Genomic DNA, 20,597 nt, shown 5'->3' with positions numbered 1-20,597 from the left:
CCTGGTGCAAAAATTGTATAAATAATCCAGTTGGAGCACTGAGAGGAGAGGATCACCTTGCTGGTGGCTGAAAGGAATCAGTAAGTTTTTGCTTGGGACATTGTCTTTTTTAAAAGTATTGGGGCAAAGTTAACTATTTGGGAATATTATTTAGTGTGTTTGTGCTTTTAATAGTAAGGCACCAAATAAACAGAAGTTAGACTGTATTTTTAAATAATCAGTAAAGGTGGCTAGTAAGCAGTATTTAGTGTGTTTGTATATTAAAAAAAAAAAAGGTAGCCAGAAGCTAGAAATAAGCTAGGAGCAGTGTATACCTAAGTAAAAAGGTCGAAAAGTTCAATTCAGTTACTCACCTTGGAAAGGTGTTGAGGTAGTGTGATTTGATTTGATTTGATTAGGTACCAACATTTGTTAATCAAGAGAGCAGTGAGTCACTCTGGCTGACTAACTGAAGTTAGACTGTTTGTATTTCCCAACCCACCCACCTTTAATTTATAGGCAGGTGCCACTTTAAAAAAACCAACACCACCTTATTGAGTTTGATCATTCCCATGTAGGCCACATATAGTGAATTCACTAATACATTTAAAGGACATTAATTGGACACATTCCTACTCCCATAGCAACCTAAAACTTAAGTAGGAACTGAACAAATTTGAGATGAAGGCAGCAGTCCAGCAGCAAGAGGGGGGCTTCCCAGTCTTTTGCATCGAGTGTCACATGTATGATTTTTTACCCGCCGGTGAGAAATTGTACATGTGCATGCGATGCAAAGAGTTCCTGGCTCACAGAGAATGAGTCCGATCTCTGGAGGCTAGAGTGGCAGACCTGGAGGAGCTGAGGCAGACAAAGAGGTATATAGATGAGACCTTCAGGGACATAGTAGCCAACTCCCAACTTCGGACTGGCAGCCCTGGTGCTGCCTTGGAGGAAGAAGGTCTCATGATTGGAGAGCATCAACCTGATGCAGTAGGAAAGGATCCTGTAGCAAGGACCTGCTCTCCAGGTGATGCATTGTCCTTTCGCACTGAGGATATCTCCCCAAGGCCTACTACCCAGGAGGGAAGGGTTAGGTCAGCTGTCATAGTTGGTGATTCGATTATTAGGAATGTAGACAGCTGGGTGGCTGGTGGGTGTGAGGATCGCCTGGTAACATGCCAACCTGGTGCGAAGGTGGCAGACCTCATGCGTCACCTAGATAGGATTTTAGACAGTGCTGGGGAGGAGCCGGCTGTCGTACATGTGGGCACCAACAACATAGGAAAATGTGGGAGGGAGGGTTCTAGAAACCAAATTTAGGCTCTTAGGTAGAAAGCTTAAATCCAGAACCTCCAGGGTAGCATTCTCTGAAATGCTCCCTGTTCCACACGCAGGTCACCAGAGGCAGGCAGAGCTCCGGAGTCTCAATGCTTGGATGAGACAATGGTGCAAAGAAGAGGGATTCAGTTTTGTTAGGAACTGGGGAACCTTTTGGGGAAGGGGGAGTCTCTTCCGAAGTGATGGGCTCCACCTTAACCAGGGTGGAACCAGACTGCTGACATTAACTTTTAAAAAGGAGATAGAGTAGCTTTTAAACTAGAACAAAGGGGAAAGCTGATAATTGCTCAGCAGTGCATGGTTCGGAGAGAGGTATCTTCAAAGGATACTAATGATGCATTAGAATTAGGGCATCCCGACAGTGAGGTTCCAATTACAAGAAAAGTAGTCCAAGTGCCTGTAACTAAAAACTCAGCTGAGCTAAAAAATTCTAACATCCCTATCAAAAAGCAGAATGAAAATACAAACAAAAACAAACTTTGAAATGGTTGTATGCTAATGCCAGAAGTGTAAGAAGTAAGATGGGAGAATTAGAATGTATAGCAGTGAATGATGAAATAGATTTAATTGGCATCTCAGAGACTTGATGAAGGAGGACAACCAATGGGACAGTGCTATATCTGGGTACAAATTATATCGCAATGACAGAGAGGAGCACCCGGGAGGCAGTGTGGCACTTTCGGTCCGGGATAGCGTAGAGTCCAACAGGATAAACATCCTGCATGAGACTAAATGCACAATTGAATCTTTATGGGTAGAAATCCCTTGTGTGTCGGGGAAGACTATATAGTGATAGGAGTATACAACTGTCCACCTGGTCAAGATGGTGAGACTGATAGAGAAATTGGTAGTGCGGTAATAATGGGAGACTTCAATTACCCCAGTATTGACTGAGTAAATGTATCATTGGTACATGCTAGAGAGATAAAGTTCCTGGATGGAATAAATGACATTTTTATGGAGCAATTGGTTCAGGAACCGACAAGAGAGGGAACAATTTTAGATCTAATTCTCAGTGGAGCAAAGGATTTGGTGAGAGAGGTAACAGTGGAGGGGCTGCTGGGCAATAGTGATCAAATTTGAATTAATGACTGGAAGGGGAACAGTAAGCAAATCCACAGCTCTCGTGCTAAACTTTCAAAAGGGAAACTTTGATAAAATGAGAAAAATTGTTAGAAAAAAACTGAAAGGAGCAGCTACAAAGGTAAAAAGTGTGCAAGAGGCGTGCGTGGTCACTGTTAAAAAATACCATCCTAGAAGCACAGTCCAGATGTATTCCACACATTAAAAAAGGTGGAAAGAAGGCAAAACTATTACCAGCATGATTAAAAGGGGAGATGAAAGAAGCTATTTTAGCCAAAAGATCTTCATTCAAAAATTGGAAGAAGGATCCAACAGAAGAAAATAGGATAAAGCATAAGCGTTGGCAAGTTAAATGTAAGACATTGATAAGACAGGCTAAGAGAGAATTTGAAAAGAAGTTGGACGTAGAGGCAAAAACTCACAGTAAAAACTTTTTAAAATATATCTGAAGCAGAAAGCCTGTGAGGGAGTCAGTTGGACCGTTGGGGTTAAAGGGGCACTTAGAGAAGATAAGGCCATCGCGGAAAGATTAAATGATTTCTTTGCTTCGGTGTTCACTAAAGAGGATGTTGGGAAGATACCCGTTCCGGAGAAGGTTTTCATGGGTAATGATTCAGATGGACTGAACCAAATCACGGTGAACGTAGAAGATGTGGTAGGCCTGATTGATAAACTGAAGAGTAGTAAATCACCTGGACCGGATGGTATACACCTCAGGGTTCTGAAGGAACTCAAAAATGAAATTTCAGACCTATTAGTAAAAATCTGTAACTATCATTAAAATCATCTATTGTACTGAAGACTGGAGGTTAGCTAATGTAACCCAAATATTTAAGAAGGGCTCCAGGGGCGACCCGGGAAACTACAGACCGGTTAGCCTGATTTCAGTGCCAGGAAAAATAGTGGAAAGTGTTCTTCTAAGCATCAAAATCACAGAACATATAGAAAGACATGGTTTAATGGAACAAAGTCAGCATGGCTTTACCCAAGGCAAGTCTTGCCTCACAAATCTGCTTCACTTTTTTGAAGGAGTTAGTAAACATGTTGATAAAGGTGAACCAGTAGATGTAGTATACTTGGATTTTCAGAAGGCATTTGATAAAGTTCCTCCTGAGAGGCTTCAAGGAAAAGTAAAAAGTTATGGGATAGGTGGTGATGTCCTTTCGTGGATTACAAACTGGCTAAAAGACAGGAAACAAAGAGTAGGATTAAATGAGCAATTTTCTCAGTGGAAGGGAGTGGGCAGTGGAGTGCCTCAGGGATTTGTATTGGGACCCATACTTTTCATCATATTTATAAATGATCTGGAAAGAAATAGGACGAGTGAGGTAATCAAATTTGCAGATGATACAAAATTGTTCAGAGTAGTTAAACCACAAGCAGATTGTGATAAATTGCAGGAAGAACTTGTGAGACTGGAAAATTGGGCATCGAAATGGAAGATGAAATTTAATGTGGATAAGTGCAAGGTCATGCATATAGGGAAAAATAACCCATGCTATAATTACACAATGTTGGGTTCCATATTAGGTGCTACAACCCAAGAAAGAGATCTAGGTGCCATAGTGGATAACACATTGAAATCGTCGGTACAGTGTGCTGCAGCAATCAGAAAAGCAAACAGAATGTTGGGAATTATTAGGAAGGGAATGGTGAATAAAACGGAAAATGTCATAATGCCTCTGTATCGCTCCATGCTGAGACCCCACTTTGAATACTGTGTACAATTCTGGTCGCCGCATCTCAAAAAAGATATAATTGTGATGGAGAAGATACAGAGAAGGGCGACCAAAATGTTAAGGGGAATGGAACAGCTCCCCTATGAGGAAAGACTAAAGAGGTTAGGACTTTTCAGCTTGGAGAAGAGACGGCTGAGGGGGGATATGATAGAGGTGTTTAAAATCATGAGAGATCTAGAACGGGTAGATGTGAATCAGTTATTTAGTCTTTCAGATAATAGAAAGACTAGGGGGCACTCCATGAAGTTAGCATGTGGCACATTTAAAACTAATCGGAGAAAGTTCTTTTTTACTCAACGCACAATTAAACTCTGGAATTTGTTGCCAGAGGATGTGATTAGTGCAGTTAGTATAGCTGTGTTTAAAAAAGGATTGGATAAGTTCTTGGAGGAGAAGTCCATTATCTGCTATTAAGTTGACCTAGAAAATAACCACTGCTATTACTAGCAATGGTAACATGAAATAGACATAGTTTTTGGGTACTTGCCAGGTTCTTATGGCCTGGATTGGCCACTTTTGGAAACAGAATGCTGTGCTTGATGGACCCTTGGTCTGACCCAGTAGGGCATGTTCTTATGTTCTTAAGGCAGCATGGGTCTGGGGTGAAGACTTCCTGGGCAGTGCTGGTGAGAGAGAGCAATGGCGTTGTTGGGTGGCAACTCCCATCATCATTCTGAACGTGGGAATATGCAGCATTGGTATCTGCAGCTGAATCCAGAAGCTGCAAGCCAGTCACAGCACCTCTGATAGGCGACTTAAACTAGGAAGACGTCCAGGATAGAATTTAAGAAAATAGCAGGGAATGATGGGAGGTCTCTTGGTGCTGTTCCAAGAAGCAGTAGAGGCTCATAGCAAAGGGTGGGGAACTTGCGAGCACGTGGGTTGACAAGCAGTGCAACAATAAACCCTCCAGTGTGAAATGGGGGCAAAACACTTTTGAGTGGGCTGGTGGTCTGGTGCTGCAAGAAAGAGAGAGCCTGGGACAAAGAATACATAAAAAACAAAAGCCCTATTCGTATGTGTAACTCTTTTCTGGTGGGGGTGCTGTCTCTTAAAGGATCGTAAAAGTATTGATTTCTCGGGGCTGTCTTCGTGGGCATATTTTCCCGTTTTGCTGGTCCTAAGGTGTGCATCCTTATTATGGGGAGAAGGCTAACCTTCAAGGCTTAGACACGATGTGCTTGTTCTTCCTGTGTGTGTGGCTGTATGATGATGTCTCTCCCTTTCTTTCACTTTGTGTTGGTGCTGCAGGGCCCAGACAGGATACAGTATTGGGTGTTCAAAATAAGGGTTTACTATAATTTTTTCAATGTGAATAAAGATCAATCAATCAGAAATGAAGTCCACTGTATATCTATATTTACATCTGTGTGGCAGATAAGAACATAAGAAATTGCCATGCTGGGTTAGACCAAGGGCCCATCAAGCCCAGCATCCTGTTTCCAACAGAGGCCAAAACCAGGCCACAAGAAACTGGCAATTACCCAAACACTAAGAAGATCCCATGCTACTGATGCAATTTATAGCAGTGGCTTCTCTTAGTGAACGCTTCTCTACTATCTGTATATGTATCCTCAGCTCCAGTCTTGGGTTATATCTTATCCCTCAGGGAGTGAAAAAAATCCCCATTGGCCAGGGAAAACCCTAAGAGTTTAAGGATCCCCTTAATCGTAAAAATGTACCTGAGGGCCACAGGAGTCCATATTGTTCCCAGCCTGTGTCCTATAGTGTGAAGATCCCATTGTGGGTTTGCAAAACTCTTGTCTCATTTTGTTGGATTCCTTCATAAGAACATAAGAAAATGCCATACTGGGTCAGACCAAGGGTCCATCAAACCCAGCATCCTGTTTCTAACAGAGGCCAATCCAGGCCATAAGAACCTGGCAAGTACCCAAAAAAAGTCTATTCCATCTTACCATTGCTATTGGCAGTGGCTATTCTCTAAGTGAACTTAATAGCAGGTAATAGACTTCTCCTCCAAGAACTTATCCAATTCTTTTTTAAACACAGCTATACTAACTGCACTAACCACATCCTCTGGCAACAAAATAAGAACATAAGAATGTTTTATTTTGTGATCTCTCATTAGGATAGGTCTGAAGTGGAAAATCAAGCTAATATAGCCCAGCCTCAACCATGAGTAGGGTTGGCACTAAACCTTACAAACCAAAAATGGCAAACTACTTTCAAAGTTCCAAAAAACTTCTACTGAGGTGATGAGTCACTGCTGCCCTTCCACGTCAGGGGTAGGAGTACCAGGTCTTCTCACCCCTGGCCCCTGGATTCAGGTCTTGTCCCTCACCTGAAACTGGATCAGAGACTTACCCCGCTAAACTTTGAAAAACTGCCCAAAATGTAACCAAAGTCTCTTTCCCTAAACTGGATGCATAACCTGACAGGCCAAGGGTGCACTGTAGAAAATCTCCTAAAAAAACAGCCAGCTCACAAGCTCAACTCCTTACTCTTCAGGAACCAACTCAAAATGCCCACAATCTCTAAGCCACTAGCTCCCTCAAGTGAACTAAGGAGCTATTCACAGCCAGCCCCAAGGGAAGGTGCTGTTCAGAAATTATATCTCCCACTGGGCCTGAATATCTAGGACAAGGATCTATGCCATCTAATGGAGACCAGTAGGTCTCTGCATATGGGAGGGGAATCAAGCCTTGTGTTTATACTGACAAAAAGGAGTGGCAGAGACTCTGAGCTGTGATGAGAGCAAGAGGAGTCTGTAAAAGACCTGAACATAAACTGACAGCCCTGAAGCTGAACAGGAGCCACTGGGGCCTTCTATGTCTCAGGGGAGTCTGTGTCTGTCTCCTACTTAGGTAAGCAGAGAAAAATCTGGGGAATAACACGTTCTGAAAAGCATAACACAGACACGCCACACCATTCACCTTCCCCACTCCAACCCCCCCACCCCAACCCCTAATAAACACTGGGACATCTGTTCTTCGAAACCAAAGTTTATTCTTTCCAAACATGACTTAAGACATTATCTTTAATCTTAGAACCAAACCAAAAACAGTGGAACATATAGACCACAGCTTTAAATAAGCAGAAGTATTAACTAACGAAAATACTCTATGCTAATGCAGCACTCACCGCCAAGGAAACTTGTCTTAGTATACGCCTTCCTCCTCTAGCATCCTTTTACACTATGGATACAAGATTCACACACCCTACACAAGGCCCCCACACCTCCTACAAACACTACCCGTATAATACAACACCAGGAATCAACCTCAGAAGACTTATCCCCATTCCCCTATTCCATGACCCACACATGGCTGCCCTATCTGTCCTTACCCTCTTCAAACTGAACGCACAGTCCATAACAAAGATAATCCCCATCCTCAATGACCTCCTCATCGACCAAAATCCAGACCTTCTCTGCATCACAGAGTCATGGTTGAAGAACTCAGATACCCCCCTCATGAATCAATTACCAACAAGCAGTTACAACATCTTCTCCATTCCAAGGCCCAGAAAAAAAGGAGGCAGCCTACTGTTTTTAGCAGCCAAAAAAATTAAATTCAGTACTCTCCCCATCAACCCCCCACTATCCCTCGAAATCAGTCTCTTCAAGTCTAAAGCTCTTCAAGTCTAAAGCTCTACAAATCCTGCTGATCTATGCCCCTCTGGGCACTCTCAACAAAGATCCCTGCCCCCTCATCGAAACCATATCATCTTGCATCAATCACCCTACCGTCATCTTAGGAGATTTCAACCTCCACATTGACAAATCTCCCCACTCCCCATCATGCAAGCTCCTCCTCAACACTCTAACTGCTATGGGCTTCAAACAAATAATCAACTCCCCCACACAAAAATCAGGCCACACCCTGGATCTGATGTTCATCAACAACAAAGTAACACTCATTTCCCTCCCTTCTACCACCACTGTCCCCTGGTCAGACCACATGTTAATACAAACCAAGCTCCAAATGGACTACGCCCATATCCACACTCACAAAGACAAAAAACTCATCGAATTCACCAAAACGTGCTCCAGTGAGATCCTAGAAAAAACCCTACCGGAAGCCCTAAAACAACTGGATATATCTAATACTATAACTGCAGTTAACTCATGGACCGCAGTAAACACGGAGATAGCAAAAAATATATGCCCAACCATCAAAAAAGAAATAAGTACCTCAGCAAAACGCAAAGCACCTTGGTATAACCAGGAGCTAAAAAACATAAAACGCCTGTTAAGGCAAGCAGAAAAAGCCTGGAAAAAACCCCCTACAAACCAATTACGTGACCCATACAGAACACTGCTCTACATATATACAACAGACATCAACAAAGCCAAATGGAATTTCTACACTAAAAGAATTCATGACTACCAATAAAACCAGAGAGTCCTATTTGATTATGTCACTCAACTGATTCGGCCCATCAACAACGCACCTCAAAAAGAAACTCCAACAATATCCAGTCAAAAATTCGCCCAATACCTTAAAGACAAAACATCCGAACTAAGTTCAAATAGCCCACCAATCAACCTTGAATCCCCTACACCATCATCCCTTACTACATCAAAATGGTCACAATTTGAGACCATTGCCTCCACCGAGGTGGAAACTATTGTCCGGAAAATCAACCCAGCGGCACACCCACTCGATCCCATTCCAACAAAAACCCTCAAATTAATCTCGAATTGCTTAGCAAGACCCATCGCGGACATCATCAACCTTTCCCTCAAACAAGGTCTCCTCTTGGATTCCCTTAAAAGCGCCGTGGTTAAACCTATTCTAAAGAAACCTCAACTGGATCCGATCATCCTGTCCAACTACTGACCCTTCTCTAACCTGCCTTTCCTGGCCAAGGTCATCGAGAAAACTGTTAACCACCAACTTTCAGAATTCCTAGAAAACCAAAATATACTTGTTCCTGCTCAATACGGGTTCAAGAAATTTCACAACACTGAATCACTACTACTCACCCTCACAGATACAATACTTTGAGGGTTTGACAAAGGTACTTCCTTCCTTCTAATACTTCTTGACATTTCTGCCGCATTTGACACTGTCAACCATGAGATCTTAATTCACAGACTAAGAGAAATTGGTCTCAATGGCACCATCCTCCAATAGTTTCAATCATTCCTCTCTAACAGATCCTTTAAGGTAACCTACAATAGTACCCTAATACCCCTCTCACAGGGAGTCCCACAAGGCTCATCCCTATCCCCTACTCTCTTCAATGTTTATATGCTGCCATTATGCAACTATTTGGACAAAGCAGGCCTTTCCTATTTCCTATACGCCGACTATTTATTTATTTATTTATTTATTTATTTAAAACGTTTTCTATACTGATGTTAGTCGAAACATCACCTCGGTTTACATGGAACAAAAGCAACAGAAATTACAAGTAACAGGGGAAGGGTAAGGGGTACAAAAAACCATAAGGAGAGCAGAGAAGCATAAGAACAAACAACAAGTGAACTATAAGCTCATAAGAACAAGGTCATAGTCAAATTCAGGTCATGATCCATCACAATTCAATATTCATCAAGGGTGTTGGGGAAAGGCTTGTTTGAATAGCCAGGTTTTGAGCTGGGCTCTGAATTTGGTGATGCAAGGTTCAAGTCTGAGGTGGGTTGGGAGTGAGTTCCAGTGCATAGGTCCAGCAATGGAGAGCGCCCGATCCCTTGTAGCTGTGAGGTGTGCTTTCTTTAGGGATGGCACATGGAGGGACCCTTTGTTAGTGGCCCTTGTCGGTCGATTTGAGCAGGCAAATTGGAGGGGATCTGCCAGCCAGTTGGAGTGATGGGAATATAAGGCTTTATGTATAATGGTCAGGGATTTAAAGAGGATGCGGGAGGGAATAGGGAGCCAGTGTAGGTCATTCAGTATAGGGGAAATATGGTCGTATTTGTGAGCGTTGGAGAGGGTTCTGGCTACAGTGTTCTGTAGCATTTGGAGGGGCTTTAAGAAGGAGTAGGGTAGGCCAAGAAAGAGGGAGTTAGCCTAATCCCTGTTAAACATGAAATTATTGTAAAGCTTGTTGCTATGTTATGTTACAATGTGAACCGAGGTGATGTTGCTAACGTGCCTCGGTATATACCTTTAAATAAATAAATAAATAAATAATCCATCTTGGATGCCAGTGTAGCCTGGACGACAGTGCGGAAGTCACTAGCGTGAAGGAGAGGTTTCAGGTTTTTTAAGACTTTAAGTTTGAAGAAACCCTCTTTGAGTATGGCATTGATATGTTTTTTGAAGTTCAGTTGTTGGTCGATTAGGACCCCCAGGTTCCTTGCGCAGGGCTGTGCATGAGGAATCTTGATAGCAGAGTCAATTGAGAGTGCAGGATTAGTAGGGGGGTGATGGGATATGAGGAGGAGTTCAGTCTTGGCAGTGTTTAGAGCAAGGTGGAGGTTGGTAAGTAAGGAGTTGATGGCAGCGAGATGGTTTCCCCAGGATTCAAGGGTGTCAGATAGGGAGCCTTGAATGGGTATGATGATTTGCACATCATCAGCGTAGAGAGAGAATTTGAGGCCAAGTTCTGATAAGAGTTTGCACAAGGGGGTGAGGTAAATGTTAAAGAGGGTAGAAGAGAGGGAGGAGCCTTGGGGGACTCCTTGGGCGAGGGCGTAGTGGGAGGACTCAGCATTGCCTATTTTCACGGTGAATTTCCTATTGTCGAGGTAGGATGAGAACCACTTAAGGGCTGTGCCGGAAAGGCCAATGTCAGTTAGGCGGGCAAGGAGGTGGGTGTGATTTATGGTGTCAGAAGCTGCTGAAATGTCCAGTAGAGCAAGAAGGTAGCTGTAACCTCGATCCATTCCCCTGAGTAAGTAGTCAGTCAAGGAAAGTAAGAGGGTCTCAGTGTTGAGGTGTTTACGGAAGCCAAATTGAGAGGGGTGGAGAAGGTTGTGAGTTTCAAGGAATTCTGTAAGTTGCGAGTTGACGACCTTCTCCATGATTTTTGAGATGAAAGGGAGATTGGAAATAGGGCGAAAGTTGGCGGGGTCCTTGGGGTCAAGTGCAGGTTTTTTGAGCAGTGGTTTGACCACAGCATGCTTGAGTGGGTCAGGGACAATGCCTGAAGAGAGGGAGCAATTGATAACAACTGCAATGGGTTTGGAAATGATGTCAGGTATGGTGAGGAGGGCTTTGGTGGGGATAGTGTCTGATGGATGAGTCGCAGGTTTCATCTTTTTGAGGATAGATGTGATTTCAGTGGATGAAACGAGTTCAAGGTCATTAAAGGAGGACGAGGGTGGGACAGTGCCTGTAGCAGCTGGGAGCGAGGAGGGAGTAGAGGGAAATCGGAGAAGGATGGTTGCGATTTTGTCATGAAAGTAGCGTCCCAGTTCTTCACATTTGCTGCTGGCTTCGCTGTCAGGAATGGGGGGGGGATGTGTGTTTGGTAAGGGAAGAAACATAGGTGAAGAGGGCTTTGGGGTTATATTTGTAATCGTGGATTCTTAGGGCATAGTAGTCTTATTTGGCTTTAAGGGTGGCTAGCCTGTAGAGATGTAGTGAGGATTTGAATATGGATGCTTTTTGCGGGGATGGGTCTTTACGCCATGTGCGTTCTTTCTGCCTGAGCTCATGTTTCATTAGTTTGAGGTCTGGGGAGTACCATGGGTTTTGTTTTTTTGCAGATAGTTTAGTTTTATGTATGGTGATAGGGCACAGTTTGTTTGCGATATCTAACGTGATGTGGCTCCAAGAGTATAGGGCTGTGTTTGGAGTTGAGCAGTTGAGTTTCAGAGAAGAGCTGGCAAAGGCTGAAGTGAGGTCCTCACTGGGGCAGGATTTTCTGTAGGCAAAAGATGTGGTGGAGGGGGATTTGGATGGTTTGGGTATCTTTATAGAGATGGAGGATTTGAAAATAGCATGATCGGACCATGGGACAGGGGTACAGTGTGGTTTAGAGGGTAGGCTAATGCTGGAGTTGACAGAGGAGGTCCAGGGTGTGCCCTGCTTTGTGCATGGGGGAGGTGATAACTTGGGTAAAGCCGATGGCTTCGAGTGTGCTGAGGATGGCTTCACATGAGGTAGAGCGGGGGGTGGCATCAACATGGAGGTTGAAATCCCCCCGGATAATGGCAGGGGCATCGCTGTTGATGTTGTTGGAGATAAACTCTATAAGGGGGGAGGGGTTGTGTTCGAGAATGCTAGGGGGGCATATACTAGGCAGACCTGGAGATTCTGAGATTTGAATAGCCCAATCTCTAATTTGTGTGGTGTGATGATTTTTACAGGTTTGAGATTCATATTCTTTTTTAGCAACGATGATGTACAGATTCTGCTTCCCATCAGAGATAGCATCAATAATACACTAAGCCGATGGGAAACATACCTTACTGATATAAAATGTATCCTCACCCAAATGGCACTCATGGTCAACCAGAGCAAAACGGAAGTTCTTCACCTTTCCAGCAAAACTTCAACACCCCCCACTGACCCTACAACACCGCTCAAATACAAATCGCTCACAACGGTTAGAGACCTCGGAGTCACCCTGGACAAGGAATTAAATTTTAAATATATCAACACACTGATAAAAGAAGGTTTCTACAAACTACAAATCCTTAAGAAACTCCAACCCCTGCTATATCCCCCGGATTATCAGACAGTACGACAATCCCTCCTCTTCGCCAAGTTAGATTACTGCAACACCCTCCTAATAGGCCTGCCCGCTGCCACCCTCAAGCCCCTCCAGCTCCTTCAGAATGCAGCCGCAAGATCACTAACAAATAGCAAAAAAACAGACCACATCACGCCCCGACTCAAACAACTCCACTGGCTGCCCATCCCATTCAGATCTCAATATAAGATCCTCATGCTCATCCACAAAGCAATCCACAATGACAAGGCCAGATGGTTACAAGGGCCACTGCACCCTGCAACCCTACAAGGAACCTCCGCTCAACCAACACAGGTTTACTTACAACTCCCTCCATTAAGGAAGTTTGAGTCTCCACAAGAGAGCACGCTGCATCAATAGCAGGCCCCCACATCTGGAACAACCTCCCGGCTCCTCTCAGAACTGACCCCTCTACGTCTTCCTTCAGAAAGAATCTCAAAACTTGGCTCTTTAGGAAAGCATTCCCTCCAGAAAATTAATCCCCGGCTCCCTGTCCCCCCTCCCTTCCACCCAACTCTCCCCCCCCCCCACACTTTTTGTTACCCTCCCTTGGCACAGCCAGTTCCCCCCCCCCCCCGCAATTGTACATAGTAAGTTAAATTCAGAACATATTTACTGTTAGTAAAGTTATTATGTAAAGCAAGTTTCTTTATATTTACTCGGGCAATCTGTTATACTGTATCATGTCACCAAAAGGCTTGCCTTTAGACATCCTGTTATATGTAAACCGGTATGACATTTCGAATCGAATATTGTTATAGAAAAATAAATAAATAAATAAATAATTTATTATTTCCATCCATCTCATTGCCCCTCATTGAACTGCATTGTGCTAAAATGTTCAGGGAATGGGGCAGCCACGCCACACGTCCCTACCATTTATTATTTTTATTTCACCACATTCTCAGATCCTGGCCTGAGTTATTTATTCTTTTTTCATATAGTGCTTATCTACTTAGGGGCTGTTTGAAATGTACTAACACTAATACCCACCACCAGTCCAAGTACTGATGAGCTACTGCCATTTTGCTGTGACAAAATCCTACCTCTAACCACCCGCACCACTGAATGGTTTTTTACCTGTTGAAATGGGATTGAAGGTGTGTGTGTGTGTGTGTGTTTCTAGGGGAGAACAACTGCTCTTTTCCATACCAATCCAGGGATGATGTCTGACTAGCTGATGGCCACACCTGGCCATTGTGCTCTAATCAGCATCATGTCTCTTTTTATTGCTATTATCAAGTTGATTCTTTTTTTGAGATACCAAATCATTAATCCCCAAATGTATGGTGATGATATTGGGCTTGGGGTGCACCCTGGCTGCCTGCCAGAGCCTGGGAATCAGATGGTCCCCTTTCATTCATCTCTGCTCCATCCATTTCATGATTGCCTTTTCTTGAGGTATGCCCAATGTTTCACCATCTGATTTCACTGATGCTTTTTCTGGCCCAGTGTATAAATGAATGACCCATAATCCAATCATACCATTTTTGGCTGATGTCCACAAGCTATCCTTTTTCCTGCTATTTTCCAGCATTTGATATGCTGTATCTGCTTACCCTCTATACTCAAATCCTTGGCCAGTAATGTGGCCCCAGTCTTAAATGACTGTGTCCTGTATACCTTGGGGTCCTTGCCTGCTGTCTGGAACTGCAAAAGCACTGTCTCATCCTTATTTAAAGAACGGACCCTGCTCCTGTGGCCTTATTTGCCTGACTTCTCCAACACGTGAACTAGGCATAATACCATGTCACGTGCCCATTGTATCACTTTGGATCCCTCTTCCTTTCTATCTGTTTTGGATCGCTGCAGCCACACCTCCACCCTCCATCCTGTTCTTCCCTCAAATGCTCATCTCCCACTGACAGAGCTGGACCATGGATAGTTGACCTGGTCTCGTGCACCACCTCACTAATACTAAATGCCCCAAAGAGCATGATTAGGAATGCTGCGCCAAATAGCCCAGCCACATAGCTATCTCATGCTACTCTAAGCAGGGCCTCCATTGTTTTTCCCAAGATGCTTGTTGTTATGGGTCTCCTCCAGCCCTTAGTTATCCCTGAGGGCTTCTTCAAGCCCTCCATTATTTTCTTTATCATGAATGCTATGTGCCCTGAATAGCAACCACTTTGATTTTATTTTAAAAGGTGGTATAATAATGTATTAGACTAACCTGAAGTGTCTTAGCCATACCTTGATAGAATTGCTCACCACTAGCACATCCTCTTCTGCTAATGCTGGGCCATGAATTCTGTAACTGATTTCTGGAATTGCCTCACAAACCTTAAACACCCCAAAGAACTGGATCATCCCTGCCATGGTCTATGTAAATGCATTTTATATATTTCCCCTATCTCAGGGCCCTCCACAGGCCACTCCATCATAATCTGTGTAAACAATTGATAAAACTTTGTTCCTTCTGATGATAAATGATTCTACTGATGCTATGCTGTTGCTTCCTATATCTCTTACACTGACCTTGTTGCTTCTGTTTAAAACAAAAAACAAATGTGAGAGTTTATGGACAGCTAGTTTTATTCAACTGTAACACCACCTCCCTATTTCCATAATCTGACCAGATCGCCAACTGCCCCCACCTTCCTTTCTATTTTTTGAATGGGTATTAAAATGTTCTGGACTCTCGCAGCCCCCTGTAAGATTCTTAGACCCTTGTTGCTGTGGTGAGGTTAACAGCTTATAGGGATGGCGTCATAGGCCCTCACAGGAAGCTGGTGGAGCTTCACAAGGAAGAGATGGTTCAGGAGCTTCACCTATACCAACCCCTTTCTCCTTGGGTTGAGCCCTTGGGTTCTGGGGGCCAGCAGGTTTTAGGCAAGAGACTGTATGGTATTGGCATAGGCAAAGATCCAGGGCCAGATTAGGGTCAGAGGTGAGCAGCAAGCTAGAAGGGTCAATGTCCAGGCAAGGGTCAGTGGCAAGTGGCAGCCAAGAGTAGTCAGTATCCAGGCAAGGGTCAAGGACAGGCAGTGAATAAGTCTGGCTAAGGTCAGTTCCAAAGTCAGTCTGCGGGAAGGCTTAGTAGATAGGGAGAAGGACTGACACAGTGGGGTAGACAGGGAGACAAGGGTTGGATAAGATGAGGAGGGCTGGGCTGGAGAGATGAGGCAGGTTCAGGATCAGTAATATAAGAATCAGGAAGCAACAACTCACATTACACACAAGATGCAAGTGACCCGTTGCTGAGGCATCTACTGGGAGTCTGCGGTGGCCTTTTATACCCGAAGTGGGTGATGTCATCAGCAGATGCTAAAGCCCGGTTTCCCATCTCTGGCCCTTAGGATGTGACACACGCCATGCATGCATACCTATGTAGACTGCTGGGAGGGGCCAGTGCACGGCAAGGAAGAGCAGCGTTAGAAGGAGCGTCAAAGCTGGGGCCTGCTTGTGCCATGCAGCGTTGGGTGTCAGTGCTGCAGCTTGCAGGGCCTGCCCGCAAACGTGAAACGTAACATCCCCAGAGCACCTTTGCTTTCTGATATATTCAGGGTAATTATGGCCAAGATCAGAATAGATTCATTCTCCCCTTGGGTGGTTATGATACCCTATGTGTAACCAAATCATTGAATGTTCTCCTAGACCTTCCAGTAACCCTTCCATAAACTTTCTGCTTTTTACTCCGTGTACTACTCCAAGATTGCATGTTTTAACTCCCAATGGATTAGCATAGCATTAGTTTACTGCATCCGGAGTAAAAAAAAAATTTGAAATCTCTGTGTTAGGAAACTGCTGGATTTCAGTGCATAGTTTTAAGGCAGAGATTATTGCATCAGCCTGTCAGATTAAAAGTAGAATTCAATTGTGTCCTCCGAGTAGCTAATCAGCATGGCTTGATCTCCCCCAAAAGCTTTAAAACATCAAACGTTGCTTTGCATTAAACTTCACAAGCTGACTAGTTTTCCCCATTGCACAAGAGATAGTTCCTAAACTTTTATCATTTTATCCTTATTTCCTGTGCCTCCAGAACAACCATTATCATACTTATACTGTCAATGGATTGTTAAAGCCGAAGCCAAGAGGCTCACATTTTATCAATTTTAATTGATTTTTGTGTGAACCTTTTTGTTCATCAGTGGTCTGCAGTCACCACTGTTTGACCTCTACCTACTGAGTTAATAAACTCATATTCCTTTTTCATATTTATTAAAATTTGTATACCGCACAGCAGTTAACAAAAATGCACACATAATAAACTCCATGGCTTCCTCTTGTTTATATATCACTGACATGTCCTGCTTAAATTATCTTAATTTCATTTATACTTTTTTACACTACAGTTGGTTTCTGGCTCTTGCATTCCTTCAGCATGTCCACATGTCATTTACAAGTCATTTAGCAAAAGCTAGTAAAGATGTGCATATATTGCCCCGCCTTATTACTCTGTTTTACTATTGTATGACAGAGTCATTTCCAGTCTCCTGTGTTAGCTCCTAATGCATACTGAGCCTCCCCAACTTTTAACAGTCCCGCATCCCACAAAATTAAGAATTGACTAATCTCAACCTTTTTTCACAGGTGCTGACTCCCTTCCTGTCCAATGTTACAGAAAAGAGGCAGTAGCTAGCTCTGTAATAGGAGTGACACTCCAACCACACACACACACCGCAGTGAACACTAAGATCACAAAACAAAGACCTATTAACTGTGCCTACAATGCGGAGTATACATCTAACCCAAATAAGAGACCAAATGTTTTCCATAGCAGGCCTCAAGTTGTGGAATTCTCTACCAGAGATGTTACATCTGATAACAGAAAGAGTTTCAAACATGAACTGAAAACCTGGTTCCCTGTACGTACCAGGATCAGTCCAGACGGTGGGTTATGTCCCCCGTCCAGCAGATGGAGTCAGAACAGACTTCGAGGGGCGTGACCATATAGGCTAGTACACCCTCTGCAGGAGCTCAGTATCTTCTGACTCCAGCAGATGAGAGTAGGGGAACTGGGTGCTTCCCCAGAATTGCAGGGAATTAATTTCTTTCTGCCTCTTTTTCTTCTATTTCTCTATACTTAGTTGGATCAAGTTTGTTAAAAAAAAAAAAAGATTTTAGTCAATTTTCTCTCATTATCTCTCCTCCTCCTGGCCGGGGGTAAGTTGCAGTGTGTTTCCTTTATTTTTCTTATTTCAGCTCCGTTTAGCGTATCAACGCTGGTGCCTCGTGGACGCCGGTGGTGCCGGTCTCTCCACGCCTTTATCTCCCGCGGCACCCGCAACGAGGTGCCGCAGCTGTAGGGAGGGGATATCGGGTAGCGCAGGCCTCTTTGGCCCCCCCGTGGCACCTCTTCGATCGCCGGAAGAGCGAGTAGCGCAGGCCAGTCGGGCCCCCCCCCCCCCCCGCGGCACCTCTTCGATTGCCGGGAGAGCGGGTAGTGCAGGCCGGTCGGGCCCCCCCCGCGACGGCTCTACTTTATCTTGGCCCGCCCCCGAGGCTTCCTCATCCTCCCCCAGCGGTCCCGATGCCGCGGCCTCGCGTTGCTCGGCCCGCGGCGAGCCAAGGTTGAGGACCTATTCTGAGGGAATCAGCGCCCGATGCCTTCCCGGGAGGGGAAGGCACCTCGCAGTCCCTCAGCATTTTATTTTCTTCAGCTCTGCACTGCCCGGGCGGCGCGGCTGGCCACTTCGCCGCCTTCGGCAGGAACGGCAGCCATCTTGAATTTTTCGGCGCGCTGAAACTTTTCCCTCAGTGCAGGAACAATGGGGTATTCGGGAGGATTTACCACCGAATTGGAGTCCAGAGGAGACCTTGCCAAGCCCGGGGCCCTCGGATGGCTCCTCGGGGCCCCCTCCCCGAGTAGGCCCATTTTCTCCCCTGAATTCATCTTTTCGTTACACAATGCTTCCTCACAGGAATTGGAGGTTCCCGGTGCGCTGCCCACGGGTTCTCCTCCCACCAAAACTCCTCGTCTGCCAGATGTTCCACAGGCTCCACCGGGCCTGGGGGGAACCGGCCCCGGGAGCCCCCCGAGACCCCACCCGAGTTCGGATTGCTCCTGGTGGAGCGGGGGGCGACTTCATGCATAGGAAGGGATTCCCCGGGTGCCCCCGGACACGCCGCTGCCGGATGCCCCGCCGGAAGGAGGCGATCCGCAAGCGCTTCGCATTTTTCTGTGGGAGGAACTGGATGACCACCCAGTCTTAGCCGCTCTTCGGCCAAGGTTTCGCGCTTTTCCCACCCACGAGTCGTTTCTGCAGCCCCTGACCAGGGAGTGGGGCACCCCTGAAGTATGCCATGGAGAAGTTGTATCATCTTTAGGACTTCCTGGAGCTCATCAAGGCCCCCGAAGTGGACTCTGCGGTACCAGCGGTTATCAAGCGGACAGCGATTCCGGTGATGGGCGGAGCGGCATTGTGCGACACTCGGGCCCGCAAGTTGTAAATTTTCCTCAAAAGAGTTTCTGCCCTCGGGACGCGAGCGGTGATGTGCAGCTCACTCGCTCAAGGGGCCAGTCTTCGCCGGGTGTAACAACTTCTCACTTCTCAGGATTTGCCGCCCGAGGAAGCTGTCCAGGCGGAGCGCCTGGAGCCCGCCATTACGTACGGGGCAGATGCCTTATACGATCTGTTTTGCGTCCTGGCGAGATCAAGGGTTCTCGGTGGTGGCGGCGCCTCTCCCAAGTTCGCCTCTTGTGGCTCCGTAACTGGGCGGCGGACGCCTCTCCCAAGTCAAGCCTGGGCTCTCTTCCCTTCAGGGGCAACTTCCTCGTCGAAGTAGATCTGGATCAGATTATTAAGTCCCTGGGGGAGAATGCAGTCCATCGGCTACCTGAGAATAGACTTCGTCCTTCACGGGTCTTTTGCCTCTTCACGAACCTGAGCCAGAGCGCGAAGGTTCTACAGGACTTACAGGCAGACAGCGACTCGTGCACCCGCCTCCAGATCACAGACCTGGTCGCGGTCCTTTGGTGGGCGCAGGCCCCCGCGCTACGGAGCGGGACCGGGTCCTCCCAGCCCAAATCCACCCGATGATGTCAGGCTCGTCCACTCCTCTACCCCAAGGATTAGGGGTCGTCTCGCGGAGTTCCACGGGGAGTGGGTGCGTAGCACCTCGATCCAGTGGGTCCTGGACCCTATAAAGCACGGCTACGTTTTGGACTTTGTCCGCCCTCTGGGAGACAGATTCATCTTCTTCCACGGTGACTCGGACCTCAGAAGATCCGCGGTGCAGCAACCTCTGGACAGACCACGGGAGATAGGAGCCATCTCTTCCGTCCTCTTCGGCGAGGTGGGCTTGGGTCATTATTCCATCTGTTTCATCGTGCCCAAAGAGGATGGATCCTTCCGGCCCATCCTGGATCTCAGGGAGGTCATCAGGTCATTGCGGGTCACCAGGTTCCGCATGGAGACATTACGCTCACTGATCGCAGCTGTACAGCAGGGGGAGTTTTCTTGCTTCCCTGGATCTCACGGAGGCTTACCTACATATCACAACCCTCCTAGCGCACCGGCGGTTCCTCCGTTTCAGGATTCTGGGCCAACACTTTCAGTTCACGGCGCTCCCCTTCGGGTTGGCGACCGCTCCTCACACTGTCCCCAAGTTCATGGGAGTAGTGGCGGCGACCTTGATGAAGGAGGGCGTTCTGGTTCTCCCCTAGCTGGACGATTGGCTGATACGTTCGAAGTCCTTCGCCCACGGACAGCCTCGGTAGCCAGAGTCGCCCTGGTACTTCACTCCCTGGGTTGGGTAGTGATCTTCGCCAAGAACTCCCTCGTACCTTTGCATCACTTGCACTTCTTGGGAGCGAGCTTCGACGCTCTTCAGGGCAAGGTTTTTCTTACGCCCGGACACGGCACCATCCTTGCGGAAGCACATACGACGGTCGTTTCTGCATTG

At 45.9% G+C, this 20,597-nt stretch overlaps 1 protein-coding gene across 3 annotated transcripts in view; it reads left to right on the top strand.

Annotated features, from left to right (window-relative positions):
- The window catches only part of RNLS (renalase, FAD dependent amine oxidase), a 572,873-nt gene that overhangs the window by 408 nt on the left and 551,868 nt on the right, over positions 1-20,597 (top strand). The window lies entirely within an intron of this gene.

Source organism: Rhinatrema bivittatum, chromosome 7 (genome assembly GCF_901001135.1).
Source record: "Rhinatrema bivittatum chromosome 7, aRhiBiv1.1, whole genome shotgun sequence".
NCBI lineage: Eukaryota > Metazoa > Chordata > Amphibia > Gymnophiona > Rhinatrematidae > Rhinatrema > Rhinatrema bivittatum.
This window is presented reverse-complemented; position numbering and strand designations above follow the sequence as displayed.